This window comes from Sebastes umbrosus, chromosome 21 (genome assembly GCF_015220745.1).
Source record: "Sebastes umbrosus isolate fSebUmb1 chromosome 21, fSebUmb1.pri, whole genome shotgun sequence".
Classification (NCBI taxonomy): Eukaryota; Metazoa; Chordata; class Actinopteri; order Perciformes; family Sebastidae; genus Sebastes; species Sebastes umbrosus.
In genome coordinates this window covers 20,413,068-20,429,757 of record NC_051289.1, presented here as the reverse complement: position 1 = coordinate 20,429,757, position 16,690 = coordinate 20,413,068, and the positions used below count along the sequence as shown (strand labels likewise).

Genomic DNA, 16,690 nt, shown 5'->3' with positions numbered 1-16,690 from the left:
AAAAAAGTTTGCCTCAGTTTGCCTTTGAGGTATTATCGGATAGAACAGAATAGTTAATTTGCAAAGCAGTTGTCAAATAAACTAAATTCCAACAAATTGTTTCAGATTTGGTTTGCCCCACTTAAATTTTTTTTTAAAAAAAAAAATCTTTGTTTTGTGTGTGTGTGTGTGTGTGTGTGTGTGTGTGTGTGTGTGTGTGTGCAGTGTTACATCGAGCTCTTTGGCTCAGTGTCTCGGTCTCTCTCTCCATCCCTGACAGCCTCTTTGATTGAGATCACGCTGTCATCTGTTTTCAGTGTTACTCACACTCAGAAATGGGACATGTCCCTCCCACCGCAATCTGTCTCTGTTACAGAGCTGACATTGGGGAGGGACTCCGGTCACTTTGCACTCTTCTTTTTTTCTCTCTCTCTCTCTCTCTCTCTCTCTCTCCCTTTATCTCTCTCTCCCCCTCTCTCCACCCACTCGGCATTTGGTGCCCAGATGGAGCCGTCGCAGGCGAAGGAAGCTTTAGCTGTGCACCCTACTTTTTGCAGAAAAATTTACTGCAGGGCAAAAAGAGGGAAAAAATATCAATGAACACCTTCGGCTGTCCTCTGTGTCCAGTAGAGTAAGCAGAGAACCGTAAAGAGTTGCTTTAAAGTTAAACAAAAGATATTTGATGCTGGTAGTGAAACAACCGTGCTTTCTTGCAGCAACGCATACTGAAAATATATTTATACACATCATGTTTCTTATATATGCACCACCATCAGGTCAAAATTAGGGCTGTCAAAGTTAACGCGATAATAACGCATTAATGCGAATTCATTTTAACGCCACTAATTTCTTTAATACTGGCATCAAATGAGACTAAAAAAAACTAAAGAATCCATTGGTACCAACCATGTCATACTAGCTTGGAGGTTAAATAACGCTCCAAAAGCTCAATTTTGGCGAGGAAAAACTGTCATGGCCATATTCAAAGGGGTCCCTTTGACCTCTGACCTCAAGATATGTGAATGAAAATGGGTTCTATGGGTACCCACGAGTCTCCCCTTTTACAGACATGCCCACTTTATGATAATCACATGCAGTTTGGGACAAGTCATAGTCAAGTCAGCACACTGACACACTGACAGCTGTTGTTGCCTGTTGGGCTGCAGTTTGCCATGTTATGATTTGAGAATATTTTTTTATGCTAAATGTGGTACCTGTGAGGGTTTATGGACAATATTTGTTATTGTTTTGTGTTGGTAATTGATTTCCAATAATAAATATATACATACATTTGGTTAAAGCAAGCACATTTGCCCACTCTCATGTTGGTAAGAGTATTAAATACTTGACAAATCTCCCTTTAAGGTACATTTTGAAAAAATGTGTGCAATAAATCGCAATTAACTACGGACAATCATGTGATTAATCGAGATTAAATATTTTATTGATTATATCGATTGACAGCCCTAGATTATTTTGATTATATTGTGTTTTTTAACAAAGTTCTGATAAAAACTAAACTAAATTAGTTTTGAAATTTTTTTTTTTTTTTTTTACATTTTTAACAGATTAAAAATGTGTGATTAATTGGCAATTAATCATGATTAACTATAGACAATCATGCGATCAATCACGATTAAACATTTTAATCGATTGACATCCCTAATTTATACACATCACGTTTATGATATATGCACCACCATCTGGTCAAATTGTCCAATATTTTGTTTTATAACCAAATACTTGCAAAACTAATAATATTCCCATCAGTCTCAGATGTACTTTGTTTAGTGCTAATTAGCAAATGTTAGCATGCTAATAAGCTGAACTAAGATGATGAAAAAAAGGTAAACATACCTGTATTTTTCAGTTACATTACTCGCTTCGCAGGAGTAAATGTTAGTTACAACGCATATCTTTGCACTGATTCATCGTCTAGATTAGATGTGATGACTAAATGTTTCACTGCTTGTTCAAACAAACTTCTAGGTGAATTTGTAGTGTGAATGCATGACTGTAATATTTGCAATTCAAAGTGAACTTTTCAAAATATTCTGGTTGCTAGCAGAGGATATTTAGAGCTCCAAGAATATAAAACTCTGAGCTATTACATGAAGCCTTCTACACAGGCTTACCTACGGCCACTTCCCTCTCGTTCATAACCCTATTAAATAAAAGTTTTGTATTTCCATTCATTTGTGATTTTGGTATGAACGTCTAGCCATGCAGTATAAATAAATAGAGCACCCAGCTATGAACAACACTCTGGTCCTGTGCAGCTCAGTCGGTAAAGCTTGTTATTGTAAAAGCCTGCGGTTTTGCTCACCGCAGGAGACAACCATGCTGGAAATGTATGTTCTCCTTTGAACGAGGGCACCTGGCTCAGCAACGCCGGCGTAACGTGTACTGGGTGATCCTGCAGAGGAGGTCGCTCACTGCGGAGATGAAATGTGCTTCGGCATGTTGTCAAAAATGAAAACAACAGAGGCTGGCGAGGGATTCCCATCAGGGAGGAACTGTGGAGTTTGGATTGGATTACAGGTCAGTTTCAAAACATGTCCTCCCTCACATTCTGTACAGGCATCAGCTGCACTTCCAGGTTCTCAGAGAGAACTGGTGTTGTGCAGCTTTTTCTTCTCACTCCACAACGTGCGAGCATAAACCAAGGCCAAACATGTGGCCATGGAGGAATAGTGCTCTCTCAACTCTTGGGGTGGATAAAAAAGTTGCCTCAGGACTTCCTGAATATTTATCCTGCAATATTTATTTCTTCAACAAAAACAGTGGTTCCACTTAACTGGAAGAGTTTCTTTAGAGCAAGAAATACTCACTGCATGCACAATATGAGTGCAGTACGATAGAAAACATTTTGTTATCAGAAGGTAATTTAGATTAGTCACCTGCGCTATGGTCAAACTATAAATGATCACTTATTTTTAACCATGTGTGTAAAGATACAGATTTAGTGCACATTATGAGTTACAGCCCAGCTGTCGCTAGCAGTCTTTATCGGCTGTAGCTAGCTAGCTAGCTAATCAAGCCAATATTAGCTCCATGAGTTAGAATGAAATGCCTCTGTCATTGTAGGGTAGGATTTGGCAGGTAGCGGTGAGGTTGCAGATTGCAACCAACTGAAACATCTCTGTGCCAAGCGTGTAGGAGAACTACAGTGGCTTACGCAAAAATGCGAATGGCCTTATCTAGATTCAATGTTCGGTTTGTCCGTTCTGGGCTACTGTAGTTTCATGGCGGCCAGCTCCATGAAGACAAGCATGGCTCCGTGAAGAGGACCCGCTCCCTATGTAGATATAAACGGCTCATTCTAAGGTAGCAAAAACACAACGATTCTTATTTTCAGGTGATTATACACCAAAAAAAAAAGCATATTTATTATATTCCATTTCTGCCAATAGATCCCCCAAAATGCTACACACTGTTCCTTAAAGCTGATGTAGGCGAGATTGGAGAAAATATGATTAAAAAATAGTTATTTTTATAAAACAGTCGCTATATCGTGACAGTAGTGCAAGAGACAGGTAACCTGAAAAAAATCATGTGCCTCTGTGTCCTCCGGTGTCCTCCAGTGCTTCTAACGGCATCTGCAAGATTTCACAGACCAGAGGAATTAATAGTAAGAAGTGAGCTAGTTAGCCAGACATGCTAACGCGTGCAGTTTACGGTAGAGCAACAAGCTTTTTAATCCATTCCTTGAACTTTTGCTTTTGTATTTTTGGTTTTGGAAAGAGTTAAAAAAACACACACCATGCAGACTCTCTCTATCTGTCTTACTACAGACACACTTCAACTGTGTAAAAAAACCTGAAAGCTCTACAGTCCTGCCGTACCTAGTTACGGTTGCTAAGCCACGACTGGACACCAATGTTAGTGGCTACAAGGGAGCGAGCAAACTGGGGAAACTCTTGCAAGATGGTTAATGGTTAAGATGAATGCTTAAGGTTAGGCATTGACCTTGAATAGTTAAAGTTAGGATAGGTCTTCGGTCAGTGAGTATCGTGAGAGTTCTTGCAGATCAGATTTCGCAATTTGCGGGCTCCCTTCTAGACACGACCGACACTTGATCGATGTTGGGCAAGGGGTTTAGCGAAGGATCAATTACCAAACATTGAATACTTTATATTATTATTTCTGAGCAGAAATTTTAGAGAAAAACTCCATACTGGCAAGACAACCCAAACTCACCAGTCTTGACTACATGCCAAGAAATCAGTACATGTAAATAAACAAAAATAGGCTACTACCAATCTGGAAGCAGGCCCAGTCAGCTACTAATCATCTGGAAACAGAACAGAATAAAAGGTCTGAGACCTACTACTTAGACGATGCTCCTGTGGTCATTAATAGCACATTTTATGATTTTTATAAATCCCGCTTCACCGCCAAGTGAAGTAAAGGCTCAGGAGAAGATTTAATGACATACTTGGAGAGGAGCTCGCGGCCTGCTGTGTCAGAATATGAACACCGGCTCCTCCAAATGTTCATTTTACCAAGGAGAAATCTGGGAGGACATTCTGTTAATGCCCTCTGGCAAAGCACCTGGTTTAAACAAGTTCCCATTAAAAGTTTATAAAAGTCTTGGCCTGAATTATTCCCTGTTTTAATGCCTGCAATCAACAGAAAATGTCCTCAATACAACAATTTCAAACATGACGTGATCTTACAGGCCATTTAGTATACTGTATGGATAACCTAGATCTTAAGATAGTGGCTAAAACACTGAAACATTTTAATTGCTGCAGATATTACTTGCAAAGAAGTTACATTTTCAAGAAATAAGAGCTGTATTTTAAGAAAAGAAAAATATTTCCAACATGTATTTAGTGGTCTTTTGCAAGTTTCTTAGAATCAGAGTCTTTCTACAGCTGCAATGGGACATAGGATCAACATTCAACAGCAATACAAGGAGGTATCCGTCTCAGAAGGAGCAACAGTCTAACATTCAAACACTAGATTCATTACCACCATCTCTGCTACTTCACTACATAGCAAATAAGCAATGTCCACGCTAAACAAGAAGAGAAGAAGAAAACACTGAGGTTTAAACCAGGTTGAGGGCAAGTGGTTTCATAATAAGCAACAACTAAGAGCCAGTTAGCATGCAGTTAGCATTAAGACAGTTTGCCTTGTTTCTAGTATTCCGGTTTGTGGTAAACTAAGCTAAATGGCTGCTCGCTCTAGCTTCATACTGTATATACCAGACAGATATTTGATGGTATCTATCTTTTCATCTCTCTCTCTCTCTAAAAAAAGCCAATTTCCCAAAATGTTGAACTACTAGGGATATCCAAAGGTCGAATTTCCTTTAAATCTAGCACCATTCGCTGTTGCATTTAATTTAACAAAATGCCCCAAAAACTTCTAAAATGTATAGTCTTCTACGAGGCCTTTATGATATTATACTCATTATCCGTGGGTTTTGGACTGTTGATAAACAGGCAAACTAGAATTACTGCCTGGCGGTTGCATACCGGTCAAGTTGCATCCATGTCTGTCCAAAATGTCATGACTTGACATGACCAAAAACATGTTTTGTGAGGTCACAGTGACCTTTGACCACCAAAATGTATTGCAATTGTTGGGGTGCGGCTGTGGCTCAGAGGGTAGAGCAGGTTGTCAACCATGGAAGGTCGGTGGTTCGATCCCTGGCTCCTCCCTCCTCTCACATGTTGAGGTGTCCAAGAGCAAGATACAGTACTTAACAAATTGCTCTCGAAGCCTGTGCCATTGGTGTGTGAATGAGTATTTTTAGATTAGATCCTGATGGGCAAAGTTGGCATTGCAATCTCTGCCATCTGTGTATGAATGGGTGTGTGAATGGATGAATGCTGACATGTAGTGTGCTTTTCTAGTCTTCCGACCACTCAAAGCGCTGTAGAAATGCAAGTCCATTTACCATTTACAAATTCTAATCATGTCATCCTTGAGTCCAGGTGGACGTTTGTGCCAAATTTGAAGAAATTCCCTCCAGCCGTTAGTTTGTACGGACAGACAGACGGACAACCCGAAAATATTTTTCCTCTGGCCGCGTCAACCTGGGCTCTGGGAAATTGTGATTTCTTTTAGTTTCTGACATTTTACGAACCAAACAATTAATTGATTAGTCGAGAAACTGATCGTCAGATTAATCAATAATGAAAATAATTTTTAGTTGCAGGCCTTGTGTCAAAAAAATATGTTTAATGTAGTAGAAAAATCCTGCAGCACTAGCCCCATATATAGCTCTTCCGGTCCAGCTTCATTCTATGTCGACTCAACCTCGTGAAACACTCATATATTGTTCATCCTGAGAGGAGTTCTTTCTGAAGTACCTTGAAGAGAAGTTACAAATGAATGACCTTTGTCAGCCATACTCTACCCGAGTGAGACATTATGGTGACTTTTGAAAAAAGCAGAAGGATTTGAGAGATTTTATTTCTTTCAAGTTGGTCCTCTCCTTTCATTTTAGTTTTTTAATGCAACATTACCAAACTTTTCAAAGTGCCTTTTCAAGAGCATGACTGTAAATTAGCTTTCGAGAAGTCAGAAGAGCTCTTCATCACAACTTAGACATTACATCCAATGAACCAGTAAACTGCTTGCCTGTAGCCAGCAATAGCTGCTGTGTAGCGTGCAGTGGAAAAAAAGTGTATTAAGAAGAGCTGAAAGTCTTCCAAAGTTTATTTTCTGACAAATATGAAAAGGATCATAAAACAACAGGTTGCTCTTCCATTATTTTTTATCTGTCCTTTAGGCAAACCGAACTCGCTGAAACCCTGCACTGTGGCCGTCACTGCTGCTCGTGCATCACCGAATTGGGGGAAACTTTTACGATGACAGTGCACCTATGAGAGCAATAATAATAAACCTAATCTTAATACGCAGGAAGGAGTTATGAAGGCGCCACTAAAAAAAAGACATTAACCCCCTATTGCTTGTGTCGCGTGCTGCAGGCAGGAGCCATGAAAGTGGCTGGAGGCAAAGAAAAACACCTAATCATGATCAATAAAAAAAACGAATACGCTGCTGCTTGTGTGGCAATGCCAGTTATGAGAGGACATGATTTTTATGGAGTCGGAGTATACTGTGGCATAAAAATCAAGCCGGTATGATTGCCTCGGGAGGGGGAGTGTTTTTATGTCCAAACCCTGTGAAACCTTGAAAAATTGGACACACTGGGGGGTTATGGGTGTTATCAACCCCTGACACTCTGCTGGAGATAGTCAGAATGAGTCCCATCTCCCTCCACGCCTGCAGTACTGTATATTCTTTTACTTGGGTCATGTTGCACTTATAGGAGAAAGTAATTGACTAGAATTTGATTCAACTTCACGGCACTCACCGGGCAGGAATGCTACTCTGTCTCAGAGGGAGGTCAACTGAGACAGTTTACAATTTAGCTCAATATGTGCAGTTAACTGCAGCTCAATATGTGCAGTTAACTGTGCCTCGGCTGAAAGTTGAAGTCTCCGAATTTGTCTTGTCGAGAGGTCTCGTTCGCTCTAGCCGCATCGACGTTCCAGTACAAACTCTGCTCCTAATAATCCTCTGTGTCTCGGGGCTGGTTTTGTCAAGGGCAAGTAAGCTGTAAATCTATAAGTGGGAGGGTTGGACAGCAGTGCACGGCACTCAGTCCTGTCAACAGCCGTGTTCTGCCTTTGACTTATATCTGACATACCCCCGATGAGGTTTCCTTTGACCTGTCGTCACCATCTCATCTCACTCTCCTGAGCTCTCACCTTCTCTCTTCTACTGCCTGCCTCCCTTTCATATTACCATGGCTGAAAGCAGAGTTTCAAATGTCCAGCCGCCACATAACATCCAACTCCAACTCATCGTGAACCCAATGTGAATCTCAGCAGATACGTCAATCGTCATGCAACCAGCCAAAGCGTGTAATAGACCTGCATGTCCACCAGAGGACAGCGCCATTGTCACGTTTTGCCTCGCCGAAGAGTGAATATTACACGCATGTATGAAAGCCACTCACTTAGGTTTAGGCGACAAAACCACTTAGTTTAGGGAAAACGTCACGGTTGGCCTTAAAATAAGTATGTAAACTAAGTAAAATACATACGGAAATAAAATAAGTGCAGAAAACACTTCACAAACATCAGTAAAAAACACGTCACTAACGTAACTTACAAAACAAAACACCGGTCTCCTGGTTGAAAGTCCTGTGTTTGTTGGAGCTGTTAGTATCGTCAACCCCATGAGTCACGTGAGTCGCTAGTTAGAGAAGTTAACGTCAACCACGACTGTTTCCGAACCCTAACAAAGTAGTTGTGTTACGTAACTTCCTGTGAAAAACGGAACTTTATTTTGAAAGAACCTTATGCATGTTACGAGCGTATACGCCGTCCCTCGTCCGTCCAAAAGTAATGCAAGAGGGGTGCGTCGGTCTCGGAAGCCGAGGAGCACTGACCAAGCGGCGGTATTTGACGAGTTGGGAGTGAGAATGTGTTGACTTTGCAGTCAGTACAGACTACATGGCGTACACATGACACGCCTAAAGCAAGGAAGGCGTTCGTATTACAGGCTTTTGCCTCGCACGTTATCGTGTCATCCACACGCCTATTCATGCAACCGGGCTGCGTCATGATTTCTCCAGTGATCAATGATGTCTTCGCCAAGCAACAGTCTCATTAGGCCTTTCAAAGGGTTGGTGCTTCCATATAAGTATCCTTGTGTATAACTGTGGACTCACTAGGTTAATTGTGCCCCTCAAGGGTATCACTGCCTTCAAACAGCTTATTCGTCATATGAGCGATTGGCTCAATGAGACACTGCAGAATGCCATCTATTTCAAAGGCCCCTTGGGGTGAACAGGAGGACATGTGAGGCTATCAGGCTATAGATTCATTTAAAAGTCACACAAGAGAGCTGTGTTTGCAGCAACATGGCGATAGCTCTTTGTAGAAGCAACCTTGGATAAAACTGGAAATGTACGGTAGCCAGGTGCACCAAGGTGATATGATGATTTTTACCAGCTGAATAGCAGTTTTGGCATCTGATACCTTTGATTTAGTTTTAGTCTATTTTTATTTGCTACAAATTTCAGAATTTCAGTCTAGTTTTGGTCAGTGAAATTTGCTCACCAAAATACTCCTCTGGGTTTAGCTTGAGACCAATCCCACAGCCAATTAGACAGCTATCAGGCCATAAAGTGGCGTTTCAGTCGCTATCACCCCCATAAATGTGAGTCAATAGGGGCCTACTACACCCACTAGTAGATTTTATCACCTATTCACATGGTAGATCACAGAAAGAAGGTATAAAAGAACACAACAGCAATGTCTAGCGACCGTAGTAACAATGACAGGAGCAGAGGCGGAAGTCAGTCGCTGTAGTATAAACAGCGTGAAACTCTTATTTTAAGCTAAAAACGCGATGTTTTTCCCTAAACTTAACTAAGTGGTTTCATGCAGTTTTACGGCGTGTTAGAACGTGTTGCTTTTAAGTTTCAGTTTCACTTTTACAACCTCAGAGGTGTGGTAGGCCCCTTCTGACCCACATCTATGGTGCTTATAGCGACGATAACGCCTATTTAATAGCCTGATAACAGTCGAATCCGGTGCACAGCAGCCCCATTTGTGACTTATGTTAGTACGAGATTTGGCAAGAGACATTTTAGTCTTGTGCTGCACATAACATATTCAGTGCTCATAAAAGCTCTCACTATTTGACTAATATTGTGGGGAAATTAATCTTTTGTGATCAATGGAGCTGGTTGTATAAAAAGCCATTTGGTAAAAAGTAGTTGGACGTGTCAAAACATCCTGCCTCTTATCTCACCAGTTAGAAAATGTTCTTTTTCCTTCACAGTCTTAAAGGTTCTTGTTTTATCCATCTGGCGCTGCAGTCTGGTCCCAAATGGCCGATGACGAGATACTGCGTGCACTCAATAGAGAGAAAGACAGAGACGAAGAGCCAAAGAATTGTACATAAGACGAGGTGGGTGGGTGAACTCCGTCCTCTACTGAGTGATCATCATTAGGCATCACAACCTGTCCACTGATCATCATCAAAAGATGTCAAAAACAGAACATTTTCCCCAAACGGTTCGAGTTTGTCAGCTATACATCTATACTCGATCACTGGCACGGTATGCATAACATGTGTGTTTGATTTTATCAGCAACAAGCCTCTTTTCAGGAAATGTCTCAGACTTTTTTTTTCTTCTTGGCGTACACGGAGCTGTTTAATGGGATTTGCCTTTCAGCTGCTTTCTATATGCTTCACCACAAAAATGCATTTGTACTTTGGATCAGCCGGCACATTCTGAACACTGAGTTTCTACGGATCCTTTCAATCAACGTCTGCTTAACTGTATATATTAACACAATATGTTCAGGGTTTTAAACTCCATATACGCAGGGCCGTAGCCAGGATTTTTAAAATACAGAGAACATGAGTCCTACAGTACAGCTTTTTTTGTTTGTGTGTTGGTTAGAAAAATTACTTACCAGTATAGTTATACTATTTGATCCAACCCGTTCTAATGGGAAAGCATATAAATAGCACAACATTACAAGGACATTCTGTATGTCAGGAGGACGCATTTTAGGCTTTTCGTGTGTCATTTGTACGCCACGCAACAAGACTATTATGGTAATGTCCGCAGTGAACTTTCCTAGTGAAATGCTATGACCATTTTCCTTCAATCACACAAAAAAACATAAACCCAAAAACATGGTTATAAGGCCATATACATTACAGGTCATACTTACAGTATGTCATACCTTAGGGCTAGGCGATTTCGCCAAAATCTTGTCTCTGGGCCTCGGCTGCCTGTCTGAAGTCGCTCCACACTTTGTCGTTCGATTTATCCAGCACGCGCTTCTCTTCACTGGTCATACGCCATGCTGCACTGCGACTGGGAGAAGAACACAACAACAACAACAACAAACAAGCTTTATTATAGGTGGAGCAATTCTAGACAGTAGGGCTTGGCGGTATGGCCAAAATCTTCTATCAGGATATAGGTAATTTCATATCTCGATAACGATATATATCACAATATAGCAAGTTTTCTGGTAATTTAATAAATAAATATAAGAAATAACCACATGGTAAAGCCTATTTTTGTATAATCCTGTGTGAATAGTATTGAGAATAGAGTATAGAGTATTTTGTCATTTTAAGAACTTGAGTGCAAAATGAACAGAAATTATAGAGAAAAAATAATTATAGGCCTAGCCTATATTGCGATAGAAACAATATAGAAAAATATTAACGATAAACATGTTCATATCGTTTTGACGCTATATATCTTTATATCCTTTTTTGTGCATTAGTAGTAGTAAGGAGCGGCGGATTGTTTGTTACACAGAAGCATCTGAGAAGCCTTCATTGGAAACTGTTTGGAAAAGGGCAGGCACTTTTAAAAACAACTTGGCAGGTGATTGGATGAACCATCTGTCAATCAAACTCTTGCCGTTGCAAATCGGGAGAAGAGCGAAGACATCTTTTCCACCGAGAAAAACCTTCAATGCCGTTTTTTGCTCTTCTTTTAACGAAGAAATACTCTCCAGTTCTGATATAACTGATGCTATTGCATCTACGCTAACCTCTGACAGAGCTGCCATTGTTGTTTTGAATGAACAATCACCTCTCTGTGTCGCATCACACACACATAAACCACGCCTGCAGCTGCCAGTAGCTCCTCACAGAACGCAGATTGGTCCAGTCACTGATTGGCCGGACACAAACACATTACTTGAAGCCTGACAAGATGGATTTTTGTGTGATATGTAATTAGGGCTTCACGATTATGGCCAAAACGCTAATCACGATTATTTTGATCAATATTGGTGTCACGATTATTTATCACGATTATTCATTGATTTTAGTGACAACATTTTTATTGCACTTTCACATTGACATAAACAGAGCACTGTTTTCACTTCCATGCTGTGCTACATTCCTGTTAATGTCGAATTAGGGCTGCACAATGTTGGAAAAAACCCCTTTGTTAGCTACATTTTAAAGTTAAATGCTTCAATCTGGTGCACTTCAAGAGCAAAATTAGCAACAATTAGAGCTAGATAACCAATGTTATACTCTTAATTTAATCATAAACACATTTGTTTTATAGATAATATCTATTCCCAAAAGTGAAGCCAGAACATCTCGATCACTGGCGGTGGCTGGCTGTTAGTTTAAGAAGCGCTTGATTTGATATGCTACAGCGTTTTCTATGAGCAGACATGCATTATAAATGTCAATATCGCAGGAGATCATGTTCATTTAATTGTGGGAAGCCAAAATTGTGATCGCGATCAATATTCGATTAACTGTGCAGCCCTATATGTGATATCGCGAGAATCAAGCTGCCTTGCAAGGTAAGTAAGGAACTGGCTCAGCAGTTGTGGATTATGTATGCCCACTTCTCTACATAGTTATAAAAACAGAACAGAAGTTGTTGGAGTAGCCTTGAAAGAGTTACAAGATTCTGTCTGCAGCACATGTTCAATACAAGCAGATCCTTGTGATTTTCTCTTTAAACTGCCAGCGTGCTTTAGTCTGTGGAACATTTCTGCCTTCCTGAGTCAAACTGAATGCTAATGGCCCCGGCAGGTTAACCGAGGCCATTACATGACAACTCTCTCCGGTCCAAATCTTTTTGTATGAAAGACAAACTTCAATAATGAACACAGAAAAAGTGGCTTTTCAGCTTGACGGGGCCTCTTTGAGCAGGTGTTTCAGCTTAGACTCTGCAGACATGAACAATGCCAATGATGTTTAACACAGACGCAGAGGATCTCTCTCCCAGAATGGTATTTCCTCTTTTCTTTTAAAGCTGGAAGCAATTTTAGCCAAGTGGGTCTGCCAACTCTCTCTCTCTCTCTCCCCACGCTCTGCTCATATCCTATATCACACAACCTTTGTCCTTTGCAAACACAAACACACACTAAGCATATTTACAGTAGTTTTTTTTTACTAACACACACCCACCCACACTTGGATATATGAAAGCGTTCATGCCACATTAAAGGTGGCGTCAGCGATTCTGGAGAAAGATTTTGATATTTGAACTCAACACTTAAACAAATACTCCCCTCCACATTTATCGTCCCTCTCGCTCCCACTGTCTTTCTCTTAAGACATCCATGACCTTTCCCCTGTCCTGACTGGAGTAGTGCTGTGTTTGTTTCCCATTTACAGAGCCAGGGCTGTGTATGAACACCGGACAGTTAGCGGACTGTGTGGAGATGTTGGCTGAATTTGACAAAAACTGTATTGGATTAGAATCACTGACTGCACCTTTAATGTACATACATGCAAATGACTATGTTTCCATGCACGCTGATATTCCACTGTTATTCCAACTATGACAATATTGCGAATTTGATACGGGTCATGTAAACAGTATAATCCGTTTGGATATTCCGAATTAGGCCTTATTCTGAATGTAGCATTTTCCGATGAAGACATATGGGATATATATATATATATATATGTTATTCAGGTTTTGAGAGCATTCTTTGGACATTTATATAGCACATTCAGAATATGCATTTCAATCGGATTTCTTTCCCATAAACTGTATATAAAAAGTGGACACAGTCACTGTGACGTCACCCATTGGTTTGTGGACTACGGTTTTGAAGCCTTGAGTTCCGCATTTCATTTTGGCCATCCGCCATCTTGGTTTTTGGCCATCGCCATCTTGGTTTTTTTTTGCAACCAGAAGTGACACAAGGGGGTGGAGCTAAGTACAACCGAACGCTGAATAAGACATTTCTATGCGACCAAAATTTAACTTTAAGTTTAACTTTCATGAAGTGAAAACACACTGTGAAAGGGTTAAAGTTGTAAGACAACACCCAGACCGGACAACGCCGTGATAGCAACCTGTTAATCACAAGGTATTCACGCCCTAAAGCATCCCCTGCTTTATGGTCTATTTGACTCTAAATGGGACCATAATTTACTAAATGAACATCATGTTGTATTGAAGAAGACTTGAAAATAGCTACTGAGACCATAAACTCATGTTTACAATGTTTACTGAGGTAATAAATCAAGTGAGAAGTAGGCTCATTTTCTCATAGACTTTTATACAATCAGACTTCTTTTTGCAACCAGAGGAGTCGCCCCCTGCTGGTTGTTAGAAATAATCAAATTTTAAGGCACTTCAGCATTGGCTTCACTTTTCAGATCCGGAGGTTGCCCACTGGTTTTTACAGAAGTTTGCGCTACTTGCCTGTTTATGGCTAACTCTGTGCATGCGTATACGTCGGAGTATGTTCTCGTGCATAGCCGTAAAAAGAATAGCTTGACGAACACAGTTTTCCAAACCGTTGACAATAACGGTACACAATGGGAGCAACATGACTTAAGTTGAAAAAGGAGGGCGTACGTCATGTTGGCAGATCATGCACGGCTGCATATAAACAGGAATATTAGTGGAATATTTATTGTCATTAGCAATATAAACAGCTTCGTAGGAGAATTGTATTTCTCGGAATAAAGGCAAACACCAGGAATATTTTGTGCATGCAAACGTAATCAGTGACTACTTTCCATTCTCCCCTCTACTAGCATATTCCCAGAATCTCACCTTCCAAACACACACACACACACTGTCTCTACTCTCAGCCCGTTTATGGTCTCCGTATTGAAGGGCCCCTGTTTGATCTGCCTGATGTGTTTCTGTTTCACAAACTCCACTGAGGCTTTTTGAGAGAGAGAGAGAGAGAGAGAGAGAGAAAGGGAGGATAGAAGAGGATCAAGGATCAAAGGGAGTGAACTCAGAGGTTTAGAGATCAGTTCAGGGATCTGAGATGATCTCCTGTCAGCTAAAAGATGATCCATTTGTACTGTTTTCATTTAGATTATGTAAAGTCAAACGATACCACCCCTACTTTGAAAAGGCTGGTGCTTTGAATGGCGTACATGAAGCTTGTGTAACAATGTCACTTCTGATCTGATCCGATCTGTCAGTGTGTTTGTCAGACACTAGTGCAAAATATCTCAACCAATACTAGCCAGATTACCATGAAATGTTTATCTTGTGCGACCACCAGGATAAATTTCCAGTTGATCAACAATTTGGTCATTAAAGGTTTTCTTGAAAATTAAAAGGCCAAATTCTTGTGAAATTAGTTGTAGATATTCATGTTCACCAGAAGATGAATCATTATGTTTTTTGTTGACATTGCCTTAGGTATGGCCACGTTAATTGGTCTATCCATCACTTTGGTCCAGGCTGAAATAATAACTATTGGATTGATTGACACGAAAATTGGTAGACATTCTTGGTCCCCAGAAGATGAATCCTACAAACTATGGTGATCCCCTAACTTTTCCTCTAGCACGACGATGAGGTTGACATTTGCGGTTTTGAGCGAAATGCTTTGACAACAATTGGATGGAATACCATAAAAATTGCTACACACATTCATGTCCCCTTCAGGATGAATTGCATTAAATTTGGTGATCCCATAAGTTTTCATCTAGCGCCAACATCAGGTGAAAATTGGACTTTATCCAATACTTTGGTTTATGACCGAATACCTGCAAAACTAATGACATCAGCCTCAGCTGTACTTTGTATTTAGTGCTAATTATAGCATGCTAACATGTTATAATAAGATACTGAACATAGTAAACATTATACCTGCTAAAGATTAGCGTGTTAGCATTGTTATCAAGTTAACATATTATTGCCTTGCTGTTTTTTTTTGCATTTTGCTAAAAATACCGCTATACAGCCTCACAGAGCTTGACTCTTGTTGGTTTCCTTCTAACCTTTCCTCTAATCCTACCATCAGAGATATCAAATTTAATGGTGAGATTCATTGAGACTGAGAACATGCATACTCCTCTGAGGATGAACTCTTTCCATTTTGCCTTACTCTTGGGTCTCAAATTCCTGGATGGGTGGGCCCGGCACCCTGGGGCCCACCCCATAACGCCGGGTCTGCTCTCTTAACGTTAACATATAGCCTACCAAATAGACTACCAGTTAGTATCTACAAAATTAGCATTCAATGTGGTCTAGTTTCCATGGGACCAGTCTGCCAGGCTGCTGTGAGTCAGCGCTGGCAAGGGCTGAACCCTGAATATTTCATAACTACATTTTGTTTCATTAATTTCTGGTGAAATGATGTTAGCCCAGTTACTGCGGGAGCTTGGGCCTCGACTCTGTGTGGAAACGTGTCTGTGCACTAAATATTAAGATAAAGCATGTAATTAGCTTAGCTTACAGTAGACTTGTTTTTCCATTTCATTACATCATTTCAGTTAGGATTAAAAAAACAAGATATAACATGTTTATTGAGCTTTTGAGGTGCTGAAAGGAGATGTTTTTAAAACTTCAGACAAAGTCAGGTTAGCCGTTTCCAATCGTTCCAGACTTTAAGCTAAGCTAAGCTAAGCTAATCACCTACAGCAGTGATTCTCAAAGTGGGGTCTGGGGACCCCGAGGGGTCCGTGGCACTCTGCCAGGGGGTCTGCAAAATAATTTGCTATAATTAATAAAATTGTGCTATATCATTAAAAAGTACAAATCTACAGATGGAGACCATTTGCGCCAATAAAACAAGCACATTGTGTCCATTACTCCCACCCACGTTAGCTTTGAGCCAAAAGAAACTCTGATATGATTATAGGACACATCACGCCAATCTGTCATGAATCAGTCACTTCACTCAGGGAGCAACAAACCGTTCTTGCTGTTGCTTAGCTTGACGTATTAGCCAGCTAGCTA

The 16,690-nt window shown here is 40.4% G+C and overlaps 1 protein-coding gene across 3 annotated transcripts in view; it reads right to left on the bottom strand.

The window, feature by feature from the left end:
• Positions 1 to 16,690, bottom strand: part of LOC119480373 (matrix metalloproteinase-16-like) — a 167,393-nt gene that overhangs the window by 105,099 nt on the left and 45,604 nt on the right. For 2 of the 3 annotated variants that reach the window (XM_037756529.1, XM_037756527.1), the window contains one exon: positions 10,704 to 10,849. The gene's annotated coding sequence lies outside the window, so the exon portion shown is untranslated. The remainder of the gene's footprint in view (positions 1 to 10,703; positions 10,850 to 16,690) is intronic. The other variant, XM_037756528.1, reaches the window with a different exon arrangement.